Raw genomic sequence first — 17,451 nt, 5'->3', positions numbered from 1 at the left:
TTTAAAGAAGGTAGGATAGAAAAGAAAATGTAAGGATCATAGTTTTACATTGAAAAAAGTACATGGAAGAGTTTTTCAGTTGATCACATACAGATGCATTAGCTTAAACCACTCAAAGAAAAAAGAAAACCAAACAAAGCCATCTTTGTCTTGCTTACTTGCTTCAGTTGACTATCACTGTCCATCACAATCAGCTTACACTCAGGTATAATAAACACAATTGAGGAGGTTGCATTTTAATGTGAGAGATGTAATTTGATGCTGGTGACAGGTTCAAACCATGCCTGTAAGCCCATCATATAACACATCCTCTTTTAGTCCTACTTAGATTAAAAATAATAATACTAAAGGACAGGTTTTGGCTGTGGTACTCACTGCAGGCACTTCAAAAGCACACACAGGGAAACTGGTTGCATTTTGACTGACTCATCCAGAAGGCTTTCTGAGTCCATCCAAAATACCAACTTAAAGAAAGCATACACAGGCTCCCATCCCATGGTGGTACTCCATTACTTTAGTGTATGTGGGGATATGCATGTCTGTGTAGGAGACAAAGACACAGAAGGAGGAAACTTCTCACCCCATTAGGCACTGAGTGCTTCCAGAAGCTCTGCAAACCATAACAGCAATTTCCCTCCCTGCCCTGCCCCCAGGGTTCATCTAGTCCTTGCACCATCATAAAATCAGGAAAGCTGTAGAATCGCACAATTCTTGTCCTATTTCTTACACTTACTCCTTAAGTATCTTCTTGTTGACATCTTAGGTTAAATAGACCTCTGGACTGCTCCAGTACAAGCATTGTTACATTTTGATATTATGTTCTTCTTTTTTCCTTTGTGGAGGAAAAAAAATGCGAACTTGAGCTGAAGAAATTCCTGCTTTGATGTATTCTCTTGTATTAAAAGACATAGCATTACAAATTAACTGCCCTAAAACCATAAACTTAACAGATTTAATAAATGTGAGTAATAATTTATCTCAAATAAGTGTGGGGAAACCAGTTTGCCTGCAAATATTTGCCCCAAAACTAAAACAAGTCGAGTCTTTGTAAAAGTGTAGTTGGTTTATTTCATTATTATTTTCCATTTTCCTATCCCTGGCAATAACCAGACCAGATCTGAAAGGCTGTAACTTTTGCAAGAAAGTTTGCCTTCTCAGATGGTCTAGTCCCCCACCTCTGATTCTGTATGTCAGGGCAGTTTAGATAAATGTTCATGATTTCAGGCACCTATCCAAGACTGTTGCTGTTTGCTTATTAGGATATAAGAAGTTAATTGGAAGGACACACTTTTCCTTAGTGGTAGAAACAACTGATTGATTACATTATGTGTAATCTCCTATTCATAGAAACAGCAGAACATAGCATTCTACAGGCTGAGATAAAGAGTGTTTGTGTGTGTGTGGTTGAGGGGAAGGGGCACAGCAGGGGAGTAAAATACTAAGAATATCGGTGCACCAGATGAGATGTCAGTGGAATAGAAAGTCATCACAGGATAATGGTCTCCTGCTGCTAAATGAAGGCCAAGGCAAAGCAGATGTTGACTCAGAGCAAAGAAGTTTGTTTTTAAAACACAAGACACTGATCCTGTCATAGTAGTTACTCTGCTAAACTGTCGGTAAAGTATCATTCATTTCATTTGACAGACATTTTTAAGAAAAGCATTACTTATTCCATGTTATTATTGAGTTGTTATATTTTTATTGACTTGAAAAAAAAAAAAAACAAACACAAAAAAATCCCCCACCAACTTACTGTTATGTTCCATCAAGCAGAAATGAAACTAGGAGTGAAAGTACAACCTTACTTGAAAATTGCACTGGACTTTCATGCTTCTGCAACTTTCTGCCTGAGGTTGGTTTACTGATAGGCTTCAGGCCATTAAAGATGAAATTATCTAACAGTGCAATTGGCTGACTTCAGCTACATATACTCTTGTAAAAATCAATCAATTTTACTAACGTGCAAATGTAGGAAGGAAAAAAGAATGTTTGAGTAAGGAATCCGATCTTTTCATTAAAGCAGACACTTCTGTTTTTAAAGCTCAGACAAGACTGATGATTCTAGATAGACATCTTGCCTGAAATCTTGGTTCCACTTACATGTGGCAATATAGCCACTGATCCATAGGGACTAATGATTTAATCACATGTTAGTCTGCAAAATCATAGAATCATATGGTTGCAAAAGACCGTTAAGATCATAGAGTCCAACCATAAACCTAACAGTGCCAAGTCCACCACTAAATCATGTCCCTAAGTGACACATATAATTTAAATATATCTTGCTGCCCTTGACATCCCTTTGCAAGCTTCAACTCCAGGTGAGCTCTGGCTTTCCTAACACAAACCCTACATTCCTGGACAATGTTTCTAACTTCTATCCTTGTAGCCAGACTCTGCTTCTACCTCCTGCATGCTGTTTTTTTGTATATTGAAAACAAAAAGAACCATGCTGCCCTAGTGTGCCTCTAGCAGAGGTTGTAACATGACGCCTCAAAGTGAAAAACCTCTTCAACCTCACTCAGAACTCAAGGATTTGATAGTTTTGTCTCCAAGAGGTGAAAAACTGGCTAATGCTGCTAGTTAAGCCCCTTCACAGCAGCCTGTAAATAACCCCAGCTTGACACAAATGCCAGTGGTCCAAAGCTTCAAAGTCCTTCTTTAAAACTGGGCAATTTAATTTGTCTGGGTTTCCCTGCGCAGGAGCAAATTTTGGAGGTTGATTCTCTGTAATAGAATCGGGATGGATGTAGATGCAAAATGACTAGTGCTGGACACTCATCTGTCTGCAGCCCACTGATGCAGTTCAACTCTGATGTTGGTGAATCACCTCTCTGAGGGATCTAAAATCTTCTCTTACTTGTTTATGGCCTTTGGCAAATCCTCTAATCCCCAGTTTCTTGACTGTACATTATATGATCCCTTACCTCTATTTTGGTTACAGGATCTTTAGAGTAGGGACTGTCCTGAAAGAAAATGCATAGAGAGTGGCTAAAATTCTCAAGCACTGATCTCAGCTATTGCCGCTGAAATTACTATGCCAAAAGATAATAAAAATGTATCTGACACCTCATCTAGTATGCTTGTCTGTTCACTGCCTGTCTGTTGAATGCAAAGAAAAATGAAAGGCCTTGACAATCACATCCAAAATATTTTAGAGATTTGGGTATGGTTATTTGAAGAACTATCTCAACTTGAGTTATGAATTTTCATCAAAACTACATTTGGAAGACGAGAACTCCTAAACCAAGAGGACAAGAAACTTTCCTAGAAAGTTCTGAAGAGCTGTGTTTTGAAAGAATTCTACTCTGGGAAAAAACATAACAACTACAGTGTCTTCTTCTTTTTCTGGGATCCATCAGTAAATCCTTCTTTAGAGTCCACATTTTAAAAAATCATGCACACTTATGAACAGAGGTCTCCTTAAAAACCAGTGGAAACCAGACTTCCAAGTCTCTGTGCTGCTCGAGAGAATCACAGTTACACTTTTAAGTCACTCAGGTGCTTCAGAATTGTATAGCTGTTCATCTCTCAATAACCTCTTGGGTGTAATAGACAGCATTCCTAAAAAATGAGCTCAATCTGTTAAGATCCTCTAACCAATGCAATAAAAGTATCAGGCAAATCCATTTAATTTGGTTTTCTTTTTGAACCTGTCATATATTGACCACCTCTTAACTAAATTAAACATACTGTACTAAATTAAACAGCTGTACTATAATTTTCATCCTTCTCCCAGCATATTCCCATTGGTCAAAGAATAGTTCAAATGTATGCACAGAATATATGCTCTTACAAAAATCTCAATTGCAAAAATCATTATTACATATAATTAACAATACAAACAATTATGTCAGAACTAGTTGGAAACAGACACACTGCAGTGCCAGTAAATTGCAGCTATAAGAAAAAAAAGTTGTCATTACTCACAAAATAGTAGTTATACTATTGACCACAGACTGTTTCTAAATATTAATCTGTTTGTGCATTCTGGTCATCAAGAGATGACTAAAAATGTACTAATTAAAATGTGTTAGCTAATGAACCTGCTAAACTCACATTAGTTTCTCAGTCCAGACAGATCTTTAACCTGTTTGAACTTAGGTTTGCCCGGTTGTAAAATGGGGATAGTGATTCCTTCCTCTACTATTGAACTTGTCTATATAGACTGTTAACTCCATTGGGCAGGAACGGTCTCAGGGGGCATTTTACACCACCCAGTACAGTGGGTCAGTAATCTTGGCTTGCATATTGAGATACTGTTATAATTCAGCATTTTTCAATGCTCCTAACAAAATCCATATTTAAGTGAATCCATTTCATTGTTAGGTTTTTTGTTTGTTTATTTTGTGTTGGTTTTGGTTGGTCGTTTGTTTGGATTTTGTTTAAATATATGTAGGAAAGTAATTCCCTTCACATTTTTACAAACGAAATAAAGATGACAGCATCTCTCCTGAAAAAATAGATGGGGAATTATCAGTGTCAGAAGAATAATGTAAAAAATTACAAAAAGATATCGTATTGCGAATTAGGCAAGCAATTATGAAGTAGGCAGCTATACTTTAGAAATAACACAGTTAGATACTTAAACAGAAGCAGTATGTAAAACGAAGACAGAAAAGATGACAAGGTTTCCTTACTGAGGACAGTGGGATGAATATAAACTTTCTAGGAATGCAATTATTTTATACGCAAGTATTCTCACTACAGTTAAGGATAGTTCAATAGCTAAGTGTTTTAGTCTCAACACTGTCTTCAAATACATGATATATATAATATCCACTGGAGTCCCTGGGAGCTATGAACATGTATCTGAGAATATAACTAAGCCAAATGAGTCTAAAACTGGGCCAAAAATTTGTGAAGTTTTTGCCAAATATTTGGTGGTGCTGCTGTTGTTGTCATCCACCGCTAAGAAGTTCAGAGGCATGCATAAAAGAAAAATAACTAGAACAAGGACTGACATAAAAAGTGTATGAACTTTGATTCTGAAATTTAGTAGAGATTTATTACTGTAATTTAACACTGGCAATGGATTTGGCTTAAGACAATACATAAAGGTCATTTAATGAGAGCACCCTGCTGGTCTAATAGATCATCGTGTGGCATTGATCCAGCTGGTGGTCTAGATTGAATGGGTTTCCACAACTCCTAGTAACCACTGGTTCTGCCACAATAAAACTTTACTATTTCAATAGGGTATTGCACTTAGTTTAAATATTTCTTTAAACAAAATTAGAGGCCATCAGTAGCACCACTGGCAGCTTGGAGCTGACTTTGCTTGAACTGCTTCATAATATCTCACTACCTCATAGAATGCAGAACAATACTTATCTGACAAAAGAGACATAAAAAAATTTAAATGGACAAACCTAATAATAATAATAAGCAATCATAATACTAACTTAAAGCCTCAACCGGAATGCTCTGGAGTAGGGACTAATGCTTAAATTAACCATTCACAGACTTGTGCAAATGCGTGCTGGAATCAACTGCAGTCTTTTACATTTACTCCATGGGTAGTAGAGTAGGTCAAGACCCAAGTACATACATTCAGATTCACATCTGCATAGATTGTTGTCAACTCAGGTAAGCCAAGCAAGCTCTGAGAACCCATGCTAGAAGGGCATCTAGTCATTAGAATTAACAGGGATACCAACTGTAACATAAACAACTGAAGTATAGCTCTTTCTTAAAAAGAATCAAGCATTGGTTGAATACAGAATAGTAAATACCTCAAGAATTGTGTCACATAAATTTAAATATCAAAGTATGACCCTGAGAATAGGATTCATCTCACCTAATCCTAGACATCTAAAAATCAGGTACCTGATCTGTTAGCTGGGTTCCCAGTACAATGAGTCAAAGAAATAGGCACTTCCAGGTGTAAAACACCTTATCTATACATGTTAGGCTTTTAAGATGGGATGGAAATTTGTTAAATGATATGGATATCCCACCCCAGTATATAGAGAATCTTGATAATTAACTTAGCTTTAAAATGGCTAAAATCAGGTGAGATAAATTGTCTTAACTTTAAAATGGCTAAAATCAGGTGAGATAAATACCACTCAAAATGTCCAACTTTAGACATCCTGTTGTGAAAATTCCACATTGGTATGTCTTGACAGTGTGTAACTTTTCTATTGCTTTGGTCGATGAAGAAGAATGTGCACAACATTTAACCATTTTGTGAACAATTCATGAAATGCTACAAAATTAAATTAGGTTATTTTGTTATATTCTAGTTTGTCATTTCATGACTGGCAACATTACTATGAGAAAACATTCCATACTTCTAATAAAATATGATTGTAAGATCTCTTCCTAATAGCTATAGTAACAGCCACGAACATGAGATAGAAGCAGAATGTGCATTCATGGCTTTTTAAAGCATGTTACACAGTTCCAACATTTGCTAATATAGTTCAGCTACTCTTGCATATTTGCCCCATGTTTCTAGAAAATGGAACATATAAGTCATGGCACATCATCTACTATGAAAGGACATTACGAACAGGAAATGGAAAGATTTATATTATTTCAATCAGTTATTACTCATGGAAGATTTTTGTTTAAGAACCTGAAGAACTTGGTTGCAACTGAGAAGCTCATTTGTCATTTAGGTCATTTAGGTATTTCAGATGAACCTTCAAACTACTTTAACATCGCTCAGTGGTAACAGGAATGAAAAAGTACTTTAAAACCCAACTGATTTTTTCAAAGACATTAAACTAAGATATTAATATGCTAACACAGATGAAGTATACATGTTTTAAACATGTATTGTTATTGGTAGTAGACTTCAGGTGATATTTAAAACATACAACTTAAATGCTACTTAATTTAGTTTCTAGTTAAACACCATTTTCTACTGTAGTCAACTTTCGGAGCATAGGTAAAAGATAGCTGTTCTCTGGAACATCCTTTTGAGAAGTTGCTCTGAATCCCCTTTGCTCTTCTGCTCTTCACCTCTGTCACATTCCTCTGTCCTCATTGCTCCTGGAACTAGATGTTACTGTCAGAGCTGCACAATAGAGTTAAATGGTTGAGCCATCATTCATAATGTGCATAATATTACAGATAAAACACGACATAAGGTGATGGTCAATGAGTTCAGATTTTGGGTATGGCTGATTGCAAGTAAGAACTTCTAACAGTCACGAAAGTGAAGAGGGGGTGCGCGCATGAGCAGGAAAACAACAGAGCGAGCTACACACGGAGCCTCATTCAGGTGAATCTGAGTGGTTGGTGGAAAGCCTGGTGAATGCAGATTTCACCATCTGGAAATGAAGCTGCTATATGTTTACTAGAATTCTCACAAAGAAGATTGATCATTTCCAGATTTCCCATTTTGTGGGGATGGATTAACATCTGGAGAAAAGAAAAGATATGTTTGCTCTTGCTGAAATTTCTACTACTTGTATGCACTTACTGAAGAGTGCAATGTCCTGGGATATCAGAGATTCCAACTGCTGACCAAGTCTTTGCACTTCCCAGGTAGTGAAATCAAGCTAAGGAGGATTTTTCCTGTTCTTGGTAAAAGAGTTATTGCTTCTTATATAGAAAGACAGGATATAGCTCACTTTGAGTAGTTTATGTTAAATTCTTGCTCAAGGAAAAGTAGCATCAGTGCTTTTGTCAGAAATCTGTTTTGGTGAAAGCAATGGTGGGAAAATTTTTATAAGAGAGACAGTCAAGTCCAACTGCTATCAGTCTGCCAGGTTTTGCTGTTATCTCTTCCAAGTAATTGTCCAGAGTTCTGCATGACATCTATTCACAAATTATAAATATTTAAAGAATCAAGTACATACATAGTATCACTATTGATACCATGGATTAACAATTAATGTATCAGTCTTTTTGGATAAAAGAGTTAGAGCTAATAAAAATGGTAGATTTGCATTTTTGTTTAACCATTAAGGAAACTATTTATTATGTAGACTGTTTTACTTAATTGCATGTAATTTGGAATATGAATCACAAAAAGGCACTTTTCTGAAAAACTCTCTTTTATATATTTTTTGTAGTATAGTCCAGAATACCTCCTTATACACAAAGGAGTACCTGTGATAGTTTTGGACAAGCTTTATGCCTCACCCCATTTTTTTTTTTTTTCAGATAGTTATTAATTTTTTAAAAAAGATGGAAGACATTTCCTATGAGAAAACATGGGCATTAAAGCTAACATATTGATGGAAACAAATGAAAGTTATTTTGAAAAGAAAATGGAACATTATTGTTAGGAAATAGACCTTCTTATCTTCAGTCTGATTAGGAATTGCCTCTATAGATTTCAGGGAAAAAAAGATAGCTTTTATAAGCTCTAAATCAGCAGTTTGTTTGTACTCAGGAAAGTGATTTAGTACATGTTTAACTTTAGGCACATGCTTAAATTCCATTGATTCCAATGGAAATAAAGCAGATGTGCTTGGAGTTGATCACATGCTTAAATATTGTTGAATTAGAGCCTTTATACTTTACAAGTTCAATATACCAAATGTTAATTAATTCTCACTGCACTTCTCAAGGAATGTCTCATTACTAAATGCAACTAGTGGGAGTGGAGATTGCCTAATAACTCATGTAGTAACTAACCAGTTTTTGCTACAAATTATAGCTGCAGACATCGTAAGCTGTCTCATTTTTCTTGCTCTGCAGAATTGTGGATAGGAAAGAGGTGCTAATGGTAAAGAAAAAAAAAAAGTTTCTTGTCAATAGGAGACCTTCAGTGAATGCTTCTGTGTTTGTGTGTGCATTCATAGTAAACAGCCTATATTCCAATTATTGTTGGTGATATACTGAGAATGAGAAAATAAATACATGCAGTATGTAGGCAGAATGTATTATTAGTGGTCAAAACAATACAGACAGGAGGTGAGGAAGAGTGATAGGTAAAAGAAGCAAATTTGATTGCACACTATAAAAACTAAAGCCTCATTACTGTGGAAATGTCTAAACCAGCTAGACTCTGGCAAGCAAAATGCTTCAAACCTTTTAAAACAAATAGTTATAAACAACAGCTTGTGAAGCATTTAATTGAAACTTGCCATTACTTTACAAGCGTAGTCCATATAACAGAGTAGGAGGGCACTTCCATCACGTCAAACTGCCAAACAGGCAATATTTTTTAACATCAGAAAAGGGTTGAGTGAAAAGGAGGCTCTTTATATTTTAGGTAGTTTGTGGTAAGCATGGTTAAAAACTCTGAACCAAAGACAACCAGGCTTTCACCAATCCCACATGTTTTCAGGGTTGACTTCATTAACAAATATACATATGCCTCCAACTAGATATTTCAGTTACTCGACTTAATCAAGAACAGATTAAGCTTTATAGCTCTAGTACAAGACATATCCAGACTTAAATCATACCATAAAATAATTTTCTACAACGCCTTAATAACACACCACTTTATTACTAGATCTACACAGTTCCACCTTCATCTAATCCCTCGTTTACATCAGAGTTTGTCAGTCATTAATATTGCCATACGTAATGTCTTTCAGTATTCATCAATACCAGAGGGGACCCATATGCAACCTTCTTTGCACAGAGAAGAAATGTTGGGACATCTGAATTCCCTCTCTCTCCACAGTAATTTTAAGAATGGATTTGAAAAAAAAGTAATGGACAATATTTTAAAATTAATAGCTCAATTCCCTTACAATTTTTCCTTCCCCCTCCCACAGACTTAATGTGCATGAGGTTTCTGAAGAAAATACCAACATCCAGCCTTATTTACTTTGAAAAGCAATAATCTGATGTGGAACAAAGCATTCATTAGAAACAGTACATGATGAGGAGCCAGACTGTTTTTACTTATACTCCTGAAATTTCTTTAAAGATGTGTTGCATACATTAATTTTTCCATACTGACTCTGTGCTACATCCTTCCAAAAAACACCCTCCACGACATCTCCCTTTAACAGGTAGCATGTGGGGAGGAAAATAAAAAAAGCACCTTCCCTAGGAATCCCCAATGCCAATACTGAAAATATGACCATAGACAAGAAATCTGTTGTCTGATTTGTATGTCCTGGTGTAAACTGGGGTAAAAGGTTTCCCAATGCCAACGGGTTGGCTCATTGGAACAAACACAGTGGTCAGTGGCTTGAACCTCCTGTGGCCAAGTGTGTCATTAAAACCTGGTGGTCCATGTGTAAGGTGAAACCACGGCCATATAAACACACATGCCATTTCCCACACGTCCAAAGGAATGCTAGAACCTCCTACTTCCCCACTGAGTGATGCTGTTTTGTGGGCAATGGAACCTGGGAAGCAAATGTAACAGGCTGCTTTTTTGCTCCCTTCAGTTTAAAATTCAATTGGTCCCCAGGAATACTTCGGTGGTACTGCAAATGACGAAATGAATCATCAAAGATCATCTCCACAACAAAAATGACCGAATAACTGGACCATACCAAACACAAAATTTCTCTCCAATGTGTATTCCTGGATAAACATTTTTCCATCAGTGAAACAGAAGATTTAACATAAGACTTGTACCATTAACCATAGAAAGCTGATGCAGCAGTAACTATCATTTTCAAAAGTAAAGCTAAGATTAAGTTTTCAACTGGCTAGGTGCTTGGTTATCATTGCTTTCAACTAATATGTCACTCAACAGGCATCATCAAATCAAGTACAGTCAAGAAGCCTTATATACTTATAAGTATATGCCCCTATACTTATGTGGTAGGGGCAGGGTTGAAGACAAGAAAAAGGAGTGCAGTCTTGCTCTAGTTATTGCTGATTGCAAGAGTTGTTCCCTCTTCTGCCACGAATGGATAGAATACTGAAGATGGGAAGAAATAATCAAGAGAAAAAAAACTAAAAACACTTAATAGAAGAAAATATGAAGTAAAAGAACAACACAAAAATAAAGATAAAGCTATGTTGGCAGACCTGTATGAAGAGACATCAGCACGCACATTATCAGTTCTTGGCATGCACAGTCCTGCTCCCAACAGATTCAGAGAAACCCATTTTCAGATTCAAAGTGAAAAAAGATTGGGCAACATCCCCACTGGCAACTTGCAGGTGACTTTCCTAGTACTTACGAGGGTTGCCCTGGCTGGGAACAAGTTTTGCTCAGAAGAGCCTTTAATTCCAGTATGAATTCTGCCATGCAGAACCTCAAACCCGATCTGGTATGTTGCCTGCAGGATTATCCAGGCAGTAGCTATGCAGCTTATTTAGGATAATCATTTTGTATGTGGTCCATTTAGAGGCATTAATTGTAGCAAAAGCATGCTCTCTGACTCTCCAGCAAACTGAAAAGAAACAACAACATAGTGGCAGAATTATCCCAGAAGTATATACATGCTGATATATTTTAAGAATACTAATTATTTATTTTAGAATGGCACTTTGTTCTAATTTGCCTAATTTGGAATGGTCTTTCGTTAATGCTTTAAAGCCATATGCTGTAGTAAGGCCCAAAATAATGTTGAATATGTATCTTAAAAACTGCAGTGAGTGGTGCAAAGTAAACACTTATGTTTTGATTAGCTCCATTCCATGCTATGTGTCAGAACAAAAACTCTTAAAAACATTGGCCCTACTGTATTGTAGGACCTATGCATAATTATTTCAAAACACACAGAAAGTGACACACAGAAAAATAACGAATAAAATATGCAAAAAAAAAAATCAAGAAAAGTTTTAGATATTACAAACAAAGCACTTTCTGTAGGACTAGCTTCTTTTAAATCCAACATATTTGTAAGGGTACCCTGCTTTTAAAAAAAAGAAGCTGTATATAAACTAGATAGCATACATAGCTGCTCTGTTTAGAAAACAGCAAAGTACCATGTAAAAAAGTCTCTGTTTAGTCAGCCCACCCACTATGAAAGAAAAAAAAAAAAAAAAAAGCTGACATTTAGAAAACAGGATATACTGAACAGTTTTCACAATTGCGCCCAGCAAATCTTATAGAGCTTTCTGTGTAAATTCTACAGCATGGGCCCAATCCTGCAAGTTACCACCTATTGGGAAATGAAAGGTGTTCAGGATAAGAGTTAAAACATCATTATAAGCCCAACCTCCCTGTGCAACATGGCCTTTGTAGAAACCACCAGTTATCAGGGAAATAGGAAATCAAACAGTGTGAGGCAAGTATCAAAAGAACCCTACCTTCTGAAGAAGTGATACTTTCAGTCCTACTATAGATATGACAAACCTGTCTGCTACTGACAGACCAAAAGAGAAGTTAAAAAATCCTGCAAACCCAAACTAAGTACATATAAACATGAGAAGAAAATCCAAATACTGTTAAATAAAATTTTCAGAGCACAGATTTTCCTATGTGTTTAGAAAATGCTAAACACAATGAGGTCCAGATGCTGATTGGAGCCAACAAGCTTAATGCAAAGCAAATACTGCGTAGAATTCTGATGCCCATCACTTTGCAGAGAACGCTGCCCGCTGCAGCGGCAGCCTGTGCGTGCTGCTTGGGGTAGTCTCGACCCGGGTGTGATGTCAGCCTTCCCACGCTGCAATGAATTAAAGCATGTTGCAGTGCCGCCCCACGTAATCTTCTGAGCACAGGTATACTGTGGGTGACATCCGACCTCTGAAACCACATCAATATACACAGGCCTTCAAGTTTCAGCCTTTCAACAGTCCTGTGGTCTGTATTCACGCACACGCACGCATGCGCATACCTGTATGCCTGCATTTCTGATTGAAAATACTGCGACGGGAAGCACGCTTAGTGGGGAAAAACAGAATAATAAAGAAATATCACTCTTTATCTAGCCAATCCAAAATCATTCCTAAGAACCGGACCTACATAACCGTCTTTGCTCCTGGCTTGCCTGACTGCCTCCCTTTACCCCTGCCCCCAGTCCCTGGTACTCGGTAGTTCGACCTAGAAGGCCAATAGAAACACACATACACAACTAATAACGCTCAGGTTATGTATACAAAGCCCTCCCTGGTCTCCACTGAGCCAGCCAAGCAGCTCTCAGCTCCTCATCACTGCCCCCTCAAGGAGTCCAATTAGACCCTAAATCAGTCCAGCAGAGATGCTCATCTGAGCCCTGCAGCGTGTTCCCCTCTGTGAGAGACGGGTTAATTTAAACATCAGGTCTTTTCTATCTCCCACAGATCCATGAGTGATAAAGGAGCATAGTCAACAGATAAGGAACAACTTTAAACACTGCAGAAACATAAACAAAACTTTAACTGCAAACTGAGTGGCATTTTTTTTTTTTAAGGTGCACACAGTCCAACAGAGCCATCCTATGCTAAAAATTCCAACACAGAATTCCTGCAAAAGGCAAAATCCACTGCTAAGGAGTCTCCCCTTGAGTATTCACTGAACCTTACTAACTAGACAGTGGTTGAAGGGGATCTCACTGGGGCACTCACAAAATCAGCCCTTGTACAGATGTCGGCCTTGCATCGCAGAAACAGAGTAGTTTAAGAAACAGCAGCACGCTGTCGACCCAATGGCAGGCCAAGCAATTCAGCTCCTGACAGGCTAAAACAGTGCTCATTGTCTGAGCAGCAAGTCAATGAAAGCCAGGAAAAACTTTCAGAGATTAGACCAGTGGCTAAACTTCAAGGAACAGAGGAAGTTATACTGAGGGATCCAGTGCATTTTTTTTTTTCTTCTTTTCTCCTTCCCGCCAGGGAAAGAAGGTTGGAGCTGCTGGGCAGACTGGCAGGGAAAGCAATAAGATGAAGGAAGCTTCCCTTTATCTCCTTCTCATCCAAAATTATAGTTTGTTCTCTTACTTAGGTTTCTTGAATACTGCTGAAAGATAAGAAATTAGTCTAAAAGCAATGTTTTTCCTTTGTCTTAGGAAGAGAGGTAAAGGGTTTAACTCTGAAGAACCACTAACTGCAGGATCATCCCTAGGAATAAATCCTGAAGAGTATTTTCAGTAAGAAGGTGTTTGCTAAACCTTAAATCACTGTATTTTTGGGAATCCTGATACAAAATTATAATTTCAATAAAGATAGAAAGACAAAACCCACAATTTTTCATTATTGTCTCTCCAAGTTTAAAAAGATATTTCATATTTCTCTTGTTCAGTGAATGGGGACTTAGATCCTGTATGTCCTACCAAGCAGATGTGCGTCAGATGGTGAGATACAAGTGACTGAATTCTGTTAAAAGGCCTTAAGCCATTAAAAATGCTGTTAAATTATGTAAACACTTTAGATGCATAGGCTATTGTTTCCACAACAAAATGTTCTAGAATTCTTCAGAACTGGACATCCAACAGTTAAAAACTGGAATGCATTAATGTAGGGTTCAGATAACAAGTCTGACCATTACTTTTTGCATCCACCTTCCCTGGAAGAAGCAATGGCACTTCCATTAAAAATTGTTATTGAAAATGTTCCAGAACTTTCACTAATCACTTTATGCTTCTTCAATTGAATTTTTATCATACTTGAGGACATGCACATTCAAGTTTGGTCTAAATGTGGCAGAACTGAGAGCAAACAAAACTAATCCAAGTGTCACTGAATGATGATATACAGGAAGAGAAGATAAGCAGATGAATAAATCCTTGTTTTTTTCCTGGAGTCTCAAGGACTGCACACTTCAGGAAAACTTCTGTTGTTTTTTAGCTAGTGGAGAACTCCAGGTATGGAAAAGCACTAAATTCGTGCCCCTATCCTCATCCATATCTTCTCTTTTAGACTCCTGAAGAGTTCCTGGGCAATGCGAGATAGGAGATACATGTTCTGTTCTTTGCCTATACCATATTTAGGACCACTACAGAAAGTGGTAAAAAAATTACATGTGTTTCTTTTGCCTCTTCTTCCAAATTTTATGGCTGTTCCCTGCCTGTCTCTGAACTCAACAGGGGACTTGTTATCTGCTGCCATGTATTTTCCAAATTGAAATGAATTCACAACTGTACTTGTACATATTGAATTAAACAACTAGCACAGTAAAGAACTTGCAGTCTGGCAACTGGATTGAACAGGGTGGCTAATAGCAGGGGATATATGTCAGAAACCATGCATTAACCTAAAACAGTGCCTCCAAAATGCCTTGCACAAAACCAGGTAAAGGTGTAATCCCATCATCAATCAAAACCAAACTAGAATCTATTCACTCTGAAACCTGATTAAACTCTCAGTAAATGTAAGGACTATCATTCTGTATCTTTGTTAAATGTGGTCTTAAAAATATTTACTAAATGGCTAACCACGAGACTAAACAAAAGCATTACCACCATTGTAAATCAAGATCAAGGCAGTTTCATGCCAGGCAGGGAGGCAGCTGATAATTTAAGAAGAGTGCTACAGATATTATGAGAGGTGAGAGATGATGACGATCCCACTGCTGCTTTTTCTTGAGATGCCGAAAATGTATTTAATAGGGTAGGATCAAATGCTCATATCTACAATATGACTCTTGCAAGTTTTGTTTTGGATTAAAACTCAGAAACCTAATTAAAACAATTTACTTTCACCCATTAGCCTTAATCCTTATGAATGGCTTACTGTCTTCTCTGGTTATTTTACCAAGAGGCACTTGAAAATGATGTCCTCCCTCTCCTGTCCTACTTTGCACTTGACCTTGAACCTTTGGCCATCTCCTGCATTTTTATTCTGAAGACATATTTGGCATCTAGAAACTATTGGTATGTGTAGGTGACATCCAGACAGTTACTAAAAGGCATTTTCAAAGAACAACAAAGACTTCTGAAGAAATAGCTCAAGTTAATTTTCATCTACAATAGTATCCTCTTTCATTCCCTTGCAAGACCAACATATATCTCCATTACAATGCACTGGTGTACTAGAGTCATAATATCTAAAATTTTGTCAAAATACACAAATAGCTGCTTTGAAGGGCTGTAGATTAGGGCCTAACTCCTATTGAGATCAATTAGTTTTAAGAACTTTGTTAGCTTAGGGTTTTTTAAAAAAAAGTAGTAGATGTCCAAAATTTTAAAAACATGGGTTACTTCTCTAAGTAAGATTCAGGCCTATCATAATTTAATAGTTCAAAGAAACACAGCTCTTCCAACTGCAGAATGAAGTTCTTAATTCTAAGTACTTAGCTTTTAATCTTCAATATTTGTTCCAAAGTGCAAAATGCTTACAAGTAAATTTGGAACTCAAACAAAAGGAAGAGGGATATACAGCAAATGATAAAAGCCTAGAAAATAATTTAAAAGGTCTCAAAACTGAGATCGTCTCAACTGTAGCCTTTCAAAGAGACTGTTAACATTAAGAAGCTTATATAGAGACAGCTCAAGTTCCTCTCTATTTGCAAGCAATATACAGTCCATCCATTTGCTCTAAAGAACAAAATATATTTCTAGCAGTATAAATTCATACTCCTGGGAAGTACATGAACTGTTGCTTCTGTAGCTGACTGACCCAGGTTCCTACTCTACCATCAAAGAAAACACCCATCTTTAAAGATGTTTCCAACTAAATCTCTAGTAGCACAGTTACAGACACGAAAAGGAGAAACAAAAGAGAATTCAGATTGTGTGATATACTTCAATCAAGGGTGACCCATAGATCTCTTAAGGGAGGGTGTTAAGTCTTCTTCCAGTGCAAATTCTACTAATTTTAAATAATAAAACCTTAAAGGCTTTGTCATGCCACTGCAATACTATTTCAAAAGACAGCCTTCTATCCATTACAAATTTCACCATATACTGGTGAAAGGGCTTTCCTGACAACATAATTTCACCTGCTTGCAGCAGAAAAAAAAAAAAAAATTATAAAGTATTTTTCAGTGTTGCTTTATTTTTAGATTTTTAGCAGCAACATTCAGATTGTTTTTTGTTGAAGGTCCTGACCAGCTTTCAAAGTCTACAAAGCCAGTACATACAAAATCTCACCTATGAACAAGCAAAAGATACAGCTGACTGGGCTTTATGACTCACTCAACGGATCTGTGCATGTCAGAGACTGTCAACAGCTTTGGAAATACCAGTAATCCATGTACAGTAGCATTTCCAGCTTTTAACAAAAACAAGACTCACTCTTTGGTAAAACTGAGAAAACTGGATGTTGTTGAAAGAAATGTCCTTGAAAAATCTTAAAACACAGAGAAAACTAAATAAAAAACTAGTAAAATATATTTATTGCTGAATATTTTCTTCATTATGAATAATTTTTAAACCTTTTCACTATACTGGAAAGACTGGCTTGCCAGTGTGTGCTTTTTGCCTTTCCAGGCTCTCACTGCTACTCTGCCTATAAACCGTCAGCTTAGTAGGAAGCATACTGTTGACTTTAATTTCTTTCTGCCACTTTTCAATTTTTAAACTCTTTATAAAACCCTACCTCACTTGACTTATTTTTATCTCTGTTCATGCACCCAGCTAGAAAAAAATACAGATAGGTCTCCAGGTCAAAGCCACAGAAATGCTGAAGTTGGAAGGGATCTCTGGAGGACCCCTGCTCAAGCAGGGTCACCTAGAGCAGGTTTCCCAGGACGTTGTCCAGCTGGGT

At 37.0% G+C, this 17,451-nt stretch overlaps 1 long non-coding RNA gene across 1 annotated transcript in view; it reads right to left on the bottom strand.

Annotated features, from left to right (window-relative positions):
• Nucleotides 1-17,451, bottom strand: part of LOC122153801 — a 132,283-nt gene that overhangs the window by 15,596 nt on the left and 99,236 nt on the right. The window lies entirely within an intron of this gene.

This window comes from Tyto alba, unplaced genomic scaffold (assembly GCF_018691265.1).
Source record: "Tyto alba isolate M040663 unplaced genomic scaffold, T.alba_DEE_v4.0 Super-Scaffold_23, whole genome shotgun sequence".
NCBI lineage: Eukaryota > Metazoa > Chordata > Aves > Strigiformes > Tytonidae > Tyto > Tyto alba.
Note: the sequence above shows the minus strand (reverse complement) of the source record. Positions and strands in the feature narration are given on the sequence as shown.